The following is an 11,127-nucleotide window of genomic DNA, read 5'->3' on the forward strand; positions in this document are numbered from 1 at the left end:
CCCTGGCAATAATATCAACTAGTTACTAGGCCTACTTACCCATATTAATGCGACGGTTTGGCTTGCATCTTGGCACAAAGCTCTCCGAAGTTTGGCGCAATGGAAGACAGTTTAAGCCTCAAATCCTTCTCAACAGCATCCAGTCTTTGCCGATGTTTGGTTTTAACTGCTGCCATAGCAGAGAAAGCAGCCTCGCAGAGATAAGTTGTGGCGAAGGGCATCAAAACTCTCAAGGCTTGCTTTGCCAAGACTGTGTATGATGTCAGTGATTCGGTCCAAAAATCCACAAGTGGCTTTCATTTGAACTGCAACTGCAGTGCTCCATCAGATGACAGCTCGATCAGCTGCTCCTGCTCATGAAATAACAGCTGTGAGACGGGCAGGGAAACTTCAAATGGATTGCGAATCCAAGCGCGAGATGTGGTCATAGGTGGTAAGCGTTTCCGTAGCTGCTCGGCGAGTTGGTTGAGGTGTTCAATAATGAGACTTTTCATATGCTCACCCAGGTCCACGTCATTTTCCCCCAAGAACTCGTGAAGCGTAGGGAAACACAGGTGTGTGTTCCCACTCACACAACTCACGCCCAGAACCATAGCTTCTTTATCATGGCCCCAACCCTGTCTTGTGTGTTGAACACAGTTACACTGACTCCCTGTAGACTTCAAGAACTGCTGCAATTCGTGCCGGAGTTCAAAGAGCCCTTTGCCGCGGGACCGCCAACGCACCTCTGTGTGCAGAAGCAGTGATTTGTGTTCGCTGCCCATCTCATTGCATAACAGTGTGAACATTCTTGAATTTAGCGGACGAGCTTTAATGAAGTTGACCAGTTTGACTGCGTCGTTAAGCACTGCAAGTAGATCAGCTGGCATGTTTTTGGCTGCGAGGGCCTCTCTGTGAATACTGCAGTGTAACCAGCTGATGGATGGACAGACTCTCTTAATATGAGCTATAAGCCCTGTGTGTTTCCCCGTCATTGATCTCCCACCATCTGTGCAAATTCCCACACAGCGATCCCAGTCCATCCCACAAAAAATCCTTCAAAAAGGTAACGGACACACAGAAGAAGATTGGCCAGATTTTGCAACATCTGTAGACTCGTCTACTTGCAGAGAGTAAAACTCACTTTTCTTCACACGGCTGACTAGTGTAGCCAGAATGTCTTCAGACATGGCATCAATGCGGCGCGACACACTGTTATTGGACACATGAATCATGTCCAACCTTTTTGCCTCCTTCTCTCCAATCATGCACTCCACCATCTCTTTGGCTTCTGGCAAACACAAGTCTTCGGCAATTATGTGCTGCAGCCCCTTTCTCCCTACTCTGTAACTGAGCAGATATGAAGCCCGTAATGCGTCTTTCGTAGACCCAACGCATGAATTTTTCTGGGTTTTCTGCAACTCCTCCAACTCTTTTTTTAAACAATGCAAGGGGCTTTTGACTTAAATTGCCTTTTTTCTAGTGCAGGTGACGACGGAGAGAAGACGGCCTCAGACAGCTGTTTTCTAGAACCTCACTGCACACCACGCACTGAGGCTTCGGACAATCTGTATCGCCGATCCAAGTGAAGCCCAGACCCAGATAATTGTCATCATATTTCCTTCTTTTTTTCCCTGTCTGGTGTTCACCTAGCCTGGTTCTACCAGACTCTCGTACTTCACTTCATTTCATTTGTACAGAGAGTCTGGACCTAATCAATTGACAAACGTTAACTCACTTGAAGGCGGGTGTCTGTTGAAGTTTAAAATGATTGGATCTGCCCAGTGCCACTCTGGATCTGCCATAACCAATCGCTAACGTTTGATTGTGACGTATGTCATGCGCCGGGAATCACGCGCAGGTTGTACACAAACCAAACACCTTGCGCGCCTGCACGAAAATGTCCGTCAACGACAGCTGCAGGTTTTGTTCGTCGAATTTAATTTATCAGGGAAAAATTGCACATTGTAAATCAACTACCGACCTACAACAACAACTCAAACTGGCGTACGACTTTATCGTCATTGTTCTCAGACACGCCCTCTGTTCGCTGATTGGGGGCCGCTGTGGCGGTGTCACACTAAATTTGCACCGGCTGCCAAATTTGTACCGGGCGCGTCATCCATACGTAATCCACTCCAAATCTGCCTGGCAACAGATGATCGCTTCGTCCGTTGCCTGGCAACGGACGATCGCGTCGAATGACGTGAACATTCGCGAACCTTCTATCTAGCGATCCGTTATCTGTATTGTGCTATTTCGTCCTTGACCTGCTTTAAACACTCAGTTTACTTGCTAAATTTGATTAAACAATTAAATACAATACAAATATAAAGTAAAAACAAGTGTTATATCAACATCAGTTATTAGACCGTCACACGGAGCATGCGCAGTTGGATTGGCGCGCTGCATGTTGATGTCTGTTCCAAGATACATCGTGTGTTTATTAAGGAACCCAACAAAACATTACATTATCTAGCAATCCGTTAACTGTATTATGTTATTTCGTCTTTGGCAACATGAGCGCGAATGTTCTTTGAAACCTGCCCGGCAACGGACGACGCGATCATCTGCTGACAGGCAGGTTTGGAATGGATTACGTATGGATGACGCGGCCGGTACAAATTTGGCAGCCGGTACAAATTTAGTGTGACAGCGGCACCAGAAAACCAAATTACATACAGCAGGTCCAGACCTAGTACTGAAGGGAAATTCAAATTGAGCGGAAGAACTTAGGCGGGCGGAGCCAGGCTAGTGTTCACCCTCATGATCTCTTTTTTGCCATCTCCTTCCCTCCTCTTCGGTTTCCTCCGGCGCCTCGTCTGACTCCCGCTCATTTTCTTTCTCTATTCTCCCCGTCTCTGTTGCCCCCCAATCCTCACTCTCCCTTGGTCCCTCTCCTCCTTCGTGACTAACAACATTATCAGAAGACGTCCCGCTTGACAGTTTCCTTGATTTCAGCCAGTTAAAGGTTGGGTAGGTGATTTGCGAAACGCCAGCAGATTTTGAAAATACACAACTCAAATGGTCCTACCCCCTCTCCTTCAACGCTGACTCTGACTCCACCCATTCCAAGTACCTGGACGCGCAATCATGCACGAGCGCGAACAGAGATGCGCGAGAGCGAGCCAGGCTAGCGTAGGTTTTCGTTTAACAACATGGCACTACATTCAGCTGTAAGTTGCACCCAGTACCGCGGGAAGTAGGAGTGCTGGGGGGGCTGCAACACCCCCTGTCCGAGGCCCTGTCTTATCACAGAAAACGATCATTTCTAAAAACTCCGGCCAAAGTGGAGATTTCTGAAAACGCCGGTTATGTGTTGTCGTGTCAACGGGGAGAAACGGGATTTTAAGGTTCTGAAGCGTCACATTATGCACCAGGAAATGCTTAACGTCATGTGAGCGCCCGCTGTACCGTATTGGTCCGAATATAAACACAAACCCCATTGTAAGACGACCTATATTTGGAAAAAAGATTTGAAGACCAGATCCGTTTTTTATGAATAAATAAATTGTATTCATTGAAATAATATACGAAAATAAAAAGGCATCGAATAAAACACTGCATTGCCACTAAACAGTAGTGCAAATAGGCCGTACTGATGTGTACACCAAAGACTATTCCTGACACTCCTCTGCCCCGCTGTGTTCGCTCTGGCTGTGGTCGCTCCGAACTGTTTCGGCCCGTGGCAAAGCGAGTCATCCTCGCTGCTGTCCAAGGCATTTTGAGACGCAGCATTTATTTAATGCTCATATGACCTAGTGCTGAAAAAAGGTTATATGAAAAAGTGTGAGGGTAGCGGTTGTGCGCTAAACTTGTTCTGTGAGCAGCTGGATGTGAACGATCGATTTTCAACTGTCCGCGCATGCACTGGTGTAATTGAGCTGCGCTGCTATACATCTTTTTTTTATCAATGTAACGAGTTGCGAGTCTAGTGCAGGCTGAGTTTTTTTTTTTCCCAGCACCCCCTGCTGAGAATACGTTCTCGCTGCAATGGTTGGACCAGATGTTATAAACATTAAACGGTCACATAAATCATTACTATTTTTAGAAAATGTATGTTTGTTTCATATAATTGTATTGGAAGTCCTGGTTTTCACTAGGGTTGCCGCGGTGTGGACATTTTCACACCGAGTAATACACTCGTCTCCACACCGGTATTACCGAGTATAAACGGTATAAACTTTGAAACTAGGTCAACCGCCACACAAGCATCGGTTTTTAGACCCTTCTCGTCCTTCAGTTGCCGCCAACGTTCGAAAGCAGCGCCTAGGATTATTCTTGATTTCAGTTTTTCTCTTTCAGCGTTTTTATTATCAATTACTCTCTGAAAAAGAGTTTTCCTTCTCTTTGCTGGTGGTGGTGGTGGTGGTGGTGGGGATGGTGGCGTCTTGTCTGCCATGGAAATTGTCTTCTACTGCTAGGTCCAAATGTGGATTAACTAGTTCCAGTAGCTACCGCAGGATAACAACAAACAGGAGCTTGCTCTGGGTCACGAGCTCTGGGTCACGAGTACTGCACGAAGGGGTCGCGCGCGGGGCGCGGGGGAGTTAAGCATATTTATATATAAAGGAATGAATGAAACGAGTTGGCGCGCGTATGGCAGTGCGTAGAAGAAGACAGCAGTGCGTAGAAGAGGACAGCAGCTGTCTTCTTCTACGTTTAAAATATAGTTTTTTGATTTAAAATAAAGGATACAAAGGAAATGTTAACTGTTCAAGCCGGAACTGGGCTAGGTATGGCTCAAGCTGCGTTGCCCTGGAGAACTTCGGCAGCTTCACCGCCGTCCTTGCCACCAGGGGGCGGTTGACAGCTGCTTTTTCTCCGTCCGTGGGCCGCTGCGCTCCCACAACGCCGGGTGCGTCGGCGTCGGTTGGGGCTTCCATGGGCTCGACCGTCAATCCCAATCCTTTATCCGCCTGCGCAGGCCAATCCCACTTCTGACACTAATGTGGCGAGAAGCACGGGAAAGACGAGACGGGACGGGAGCCCAGGTTCATCCAATTATGCAGTTCCGCGCCCATTACGCACGACTAGTACGGACTGCCTTTATTAACGACCAACGAACATAACAGAAACACGGCAACCTGACCAACACACAACACTCTCACTAATGGTCGCGATCACACAACAATGGAACTACACACAATTAACACACGACCAGTAAAGACCCCATACCCGTTAACCCCACTTATCCAAACAACTACCAAAAGGATGACAAAGCCCCTTTGGTCAACATGCAACCTGGATACCCAGAATCCCCCGTAGGAGTCGCCACAATATATTTTTATCTTGGTAGACTACTGATTGCCTGCTAGTTTATAAGCTCGACTTCGCCATCTGTGAAGGTATCTCCAGGGGTAAATTGATTAAATAGCTACCTCTTTTGAATTGTCAACTGTCTATATTGTATCAGAGGCCCTTTATGATGCATATTCTGATATTTGTTTGCATATGCACAGCGTAATTATATACTGTATATTTTTATCTTGGTAGACGACTGATTGCCTGCTAGTTTGTTAGCTCGACTTCGCCTTCTGTGAATGTATCCTCAACAATTACGAAGTTCAGTAGTGAATCCCGGACAACTTTTATTTAGCTAGTTATTGATGTTTGATTACTAGTATCATTAAGGTTGATTATTAGGTGAAAAACAAAAAATTATCATAAGCCATAAGGAGATTTTAAATGTTTTATACACAGAAATTAGTGTGAGCGCTGATGCTGTTGGTGGCGGCTGGTGGTGGCGGCTGGCAACGGCTGCTGAAGGCGGTGGCTGGTGCTGGCGGAGGCTGCTAGTGGTGGCTGCTGGTAGTTGCTGCTGGTGGTGACTGCTGGCTGTGTCTGTTGAAATAAGAGGAGGCTGGGGGCTGCGGACTGTGTTTGCTAGGAATGGAGAGGCCAAATACATCCATGGCAACCAGTAAGGTGTTTGGCAGTGGCCTAGATGTTATGACCTTAGGTGAGAGAGTCTTCTTTATTGAAATTGCCTTCTTAGTCTGACTCTTGCTGCCAAGGTACCCCTTATTATGTTTGTTTACCTTCCTCTCAGCCCTGATGCACTCTGACTGAATCCTTAACCTCAGCCTGATATACGTTGACAGGATTTTTTTTTTTCAGCTCATGCGCATTCTGCCAGCGATTTGAGTTCGCCCTGCACAAGGGTGAGGGGAACGTGGAGAAGAGCAATACATCTTTTTCTGCTTCAGATACGTTTTTGCGGGAGCCAATCACCAAGCTGGCTTTTCCCCTTGGCGTGCTATTGGCTGGTTTAACACAATGAAGACAGGGTCGCAATCCATTCCCCACTCCCCTCCAATCAGAACATCGCTAAGATTTTGTGGACCAGTGGACGAACAGCTCCGGCGGGGGGAACTCGGCGCTAGCCCTGCAGCTAAGCTCCGGGTGTACAATCCCTTTCTCTGGCGCCGAGCTCACCCTGCCGGAGCTGCCGCCGAAGGGAAGTCGGGAGGAGGAGACATGGAGTAGAAAGGCATTGTACTCCCGGAGCTGAGCATAATATGTCTCCTTTAAAGGTCCCATGGCATGAAAATCTCACTTTATGTGGTTTTCTAACACTAATATGAGTTCCCATAGCCTGCCTATCGTCCCCAAGTGGCTAAAACTTGCGTTCGGTGTAAAATGAGCACTAGGTATCCTGCTCGCCTTTGAAAAAATGGAAGCTCAGGCGAGCTGATTTGGAATGTGGCCCCATATGTCGTCATAAGGGGCCAAGTTACCTTCCCTTTCTCTGCCTTGCCCGCCCAGGGAATTTGGACTGCCAATGAGAGACTATGAGCTACGACTGTGGGAGCGCCACTTGTGTGTGTGTGTGTGTGATTACACACACTGTTGCACAAGTATTGTACACTTCTTTGTTACTTGGATAACCGTTCTCGTGTTGGTGTTATGGCGCATAACACGTCCGTTCTTTGACCTCTCTTTGACGAGACTAGTAGCAGGGGTTATCTCAGCCATGGTTGAGAAGGAATTGGGGGAAAGGAACTTTGGCTTTGACTCCCTGAAAATGAACCACTACATGGAGGAGAAAGGGATTGTTGCCCTTGATGTCTCCCGCTTGAGCCCCGCTTCCCGCTGCCGAGGGACCACCACCTCTGCGCTGCCCTCTGCCTGCTGCAGGAGTCGGTGGTGCCTAAGCGCTGCCCGCTGCTCACTGCTGAGGCGGTGGTCCCTCGGCAGCGAGGCTCCGGTGGGAGACAAACGCGGTCAACAATCGCAGGCAAGAATCTCTTTCTCCTCCATGCCGTGGTTCAGTCTACTTCAGATTGTTGTGGACGTGGAAGAACCAGAGACGTCGGAGAACCCGACACAGTCTTTTGTGATTCATAATACGTATGGAGGCGCATACAGCTTTTGGCCGGGATAATATGTATTTTATGATCTAGATATCTATGTATAATATGATATTATTTAGATATAGAGCTCCAGGACTCTTGCAGGAGCACCCGGAGTGTTCTAGAATATTTACAGAACACGGCCAAAGGCTGTGTGCGCCTCGACATTGCTATACATCAACTGTAAACAGAGCGCATGGTACCGTGGCCGCAAGCTGCTCATGGCCACACCCCCACCCTCCTCCTTGACGGGCCTCTCTCCTCCTCATTTGCATTGAACCTACAGACACCGAAACGGCGCGTTTGGGGAAAGCTCTATGTGTGAATGGCTCATAGTGGCTGTAGGTCTGCACCACGGCTGAATTTCGGGAAAGTCTTCAAATACTGTGTTAGGGGCCCACTAATATCTATATTAAAGCATCCATAAAGTAGCATGCCATGGGACCTTTAATGGTTCTAGCATAGGCCATAGAGGCTGTCGCTGTTTTCTCTAACATTCTGGCTTAGGGCGCACCACCCTCTGGTGGACGCTGGTCGCCTTCAAAGGAAAGAGATTGATAAAATTAAAATTAAAAATCGATTGGCGCCCTTCCTCATTTTATGCCCTGAGGGAACAAATTAAGAAAAAAAGAAATCAAGAAATGCATTTGCACCCATGTTACTCACAAAGTTGCATATGCCCATGTGTACATTCAGCCATGCTCACTGAAATTAGTGGGACAAAGTTAGGTTACCATTTGTTGTGCAAGTCAAAGATGTAAGAACTGCCAGTGATTGCTGACTGATTGAATGATTGATCACAGAGTTCGCAAAGTGTTCCAAGTTCGGAACATCAAATACCCTAATTGGCTGATTAATTTCCTCCTCCTCTTTCTCCGTTTTCTAAATTGTACCCCTGAAGGCTTGAAGCTTTTTTTCGAGAAAAACAAAAAGATATTTTTCTTCAGAACCATTCAAATGACACAAGGTTTTTTATTGTGTACGAAATGGCCGAGATATGGCAAAAATCTATATGTGCTGGTTAGCGAACATTTTCCTATTATGCATGCGTGTGTGTGTGTGTGTGTGTGTGTGTGTGTGTGTGTGTGTGTGTGTGTGTGTGTGTGTGTGTGTGTGTGTGTGTGTGTGTGTGTGTGTGTGTGTGTGTGTGTGTGTGTGTGTGTGTGTGTGTGTGCGCGCGCGTACCCGTGTGCGTGTGTTCCGGATATAGGCTTTGGTAATGCCTATATCTCCGCGGTGGACGGTGGATATTTTAAATAGTAGGGTTAGTGCTTAAATTAAAAGCATTTAGCATTTTAGAAACAAAACACTTCGATCTCAATTGCAAGTAGATTTCAAGTAGGCCTACTTCCCTCTCATCTCCTTATCACACAATACAGAAAAAGCATATTGAAGAGAAAATACCAATTTTATACCATTTTATAAAACCGTATGCCTTATCTATACGATTTATAATGGGAATTTATGTAATAAAAAAAAATAAAAAAAAGTGTTTATTTATACAATACCATTCATATAAAGGACAACAAGTAGGCCTATATGTAGCAGGTATGGTAAGATGTTTGTACCTGCGCCAAATTTTTGTAGAAAGTACGTTTCGGTTGGATTTCTCTGCTCTCGTCAGATTACTTTGGATTTGACCGAGAACGGTACGTACTTTGTGTAGTGCAAGATGAATGTATGTTTTTGAATGTTTAATGTATGTTTAATTGTTTAAACAGGTTTTGTTAGTGTGGCTTTTAAGCAGTTGGACTACTTCATATTTTTACGTTTTACTGAACAAGTTAACATGATAACTTTTCAACTGTATTTAACTGTAATTATACGCCGTATAAAGTATATTTCCTTTCTGTTAGGCGTTTGTTGATGGCGGATGACCAACTGTTTTCTTTCTGTTTTAAACAATCAACAGGTATTTTGGTTGCACAGAACGGAATTTCGATATCATTTAAACTTTATTCAGAATCACAGTTTTAGTTTCATATCGGCTTGGTTTTCAGTTGGTCTCATTGATTCACGTTGACGCTGGTGCGTGAGGACGTTCAGCAGTGTTGCAAGAATGGGCAGTTATTCCCGCCAGATTGGGCTACTTTTGGAGGATGTTCGGGCAATGTTGCAAGATTGGGCTGTTTTTCCCGCTCTATTGGGCTACTTTTAATCACACTTGGCTCGCTATTCTCTTAAAGACACACACTCACACTCACACTCACACACCAGCAATGCAGGGCAATACATTTGACCTTTCGGATTCTTAAGTTCAATTAATTTTACATTTCTGCATTTTTTGATTCAGCTGTCAATTTAAGTGTTCCCAACCATTTCCATTTTCTTAAATGGGGTGAATGTTTACATTGTTAACTCCATTTAGACTTTTGAACTTTTGTTCAAATTCCTTCACTTGATTTAAGCCATTAACGTTTCTTCATGTCTTAATCTATGTGGCTTCATTAATAAATATTTTCAACCTCACTTTGGACTACAGCGCTCACTGCATTTTCTAAAGGAGATGCATTTTCTAGTTCTTCTTAAGTTTTATTCTCTCTTTTTTTTTTTCTTTCTTTCTTTCTTTTTTCTTTATTATTCTCTACAAACTTTGGAACCTATCTCCTTCCTCAATTTTTCACCTAGAGTCTCCATTCCAATTTTTAAATGTACATATTAGCTTGGAATCGTACTTTTAAAATACTATTTTTTACAATGGAAGTAAATAGGAGCCGTCCGCCCATTCTCTGACACTTACATCTTCAGACTTCGTAAGTTGGCCAACATTTTATCGTTAACCTTCGTTCAAAGGTTTAACAAATCAACACACTTGTATCTTCAATCATCTGAAAAACCGAAATTCTATCACTTTGTACTTTTTTCAAAATCACAGTTTAAGTTCCATGTTGGCTTGTTTTCAGTTGGTATCATAGATTTACGCTTTTTGTACTACAGCACTCATCGCATTTTCTGCAGGAGATGCATTCTAGTTGTAATTGGAAGTGTATTTTGCTATTCTGTTTAATTATTGTGAGATTACTTTGGATCTGACCGGGAGCGGCGTTAGTTCATGGCGGATGACCAACTGTTTTCTTTCCGTCTAAAACGTTAGACAGAAACAATAAATATCCAGTGCCAAAGCCAGTATCCCAACGTCTGCCTCACGTTAGGCACAACGCAGATAACCGGTACTGAGGCCAGACCGGTTACATATACATGATTCAATCATTGATATATAGATCATCAATGAAAGTAAGTGCATTGATCGATAACATGTTGAATGGATATGGCAAATATCAAGAATGTAACAAAATACATTTGATAAACAGATTACATTTACATTCCACGTCTCATGTTGGGAAAAGTTGACTCAGCATACACCACTCTGTGAGTTACTCTCAGACTTTTACAAATATCTTTTTGGAATTATTATTATGCTTGAAGCCTTATCAACAAGATTACTAACAGGATGTTATGTGTATTTTGTACAACCTTGGGATTCAGGATTCCCAGTAAATACATGATATGATATCCATCAGGATTCTAGAAAGTGAACTGTGAAGTAAACCGTCTATACAAAGATCAATTCACAAATTATACAGGCAATATACAGATTAATCACCTTCGTCACCTAGACCTTGCACTTGCCATTGCCCCTGCCCTTGCCCTTGCCCTCGCCCTGGCCCTTGCCCATAAGTTGCATTTTTCCCTCCCGATTTTTGGACTTCCTATTGAACGCTAGTTTTCTGTTCTAGCTGGCCTTTAGTGCTGACAGATATGTCGATTCCTTTATCTATCTTGCAGCTTTGCA

This window comes from Gadus morhua, chromosome 8 (assembly GCF_902167405.1).
Source record: "Gadus morhua chromosome 8, gadMor3.0, whole genome shotgun sequence".
Classification (NCBI taxonomy): Eukaryota; Metazoa; Chordata; class Actinopteri; order Gadiformes; family Gadidae; genus Gadus; species Gadus morhua.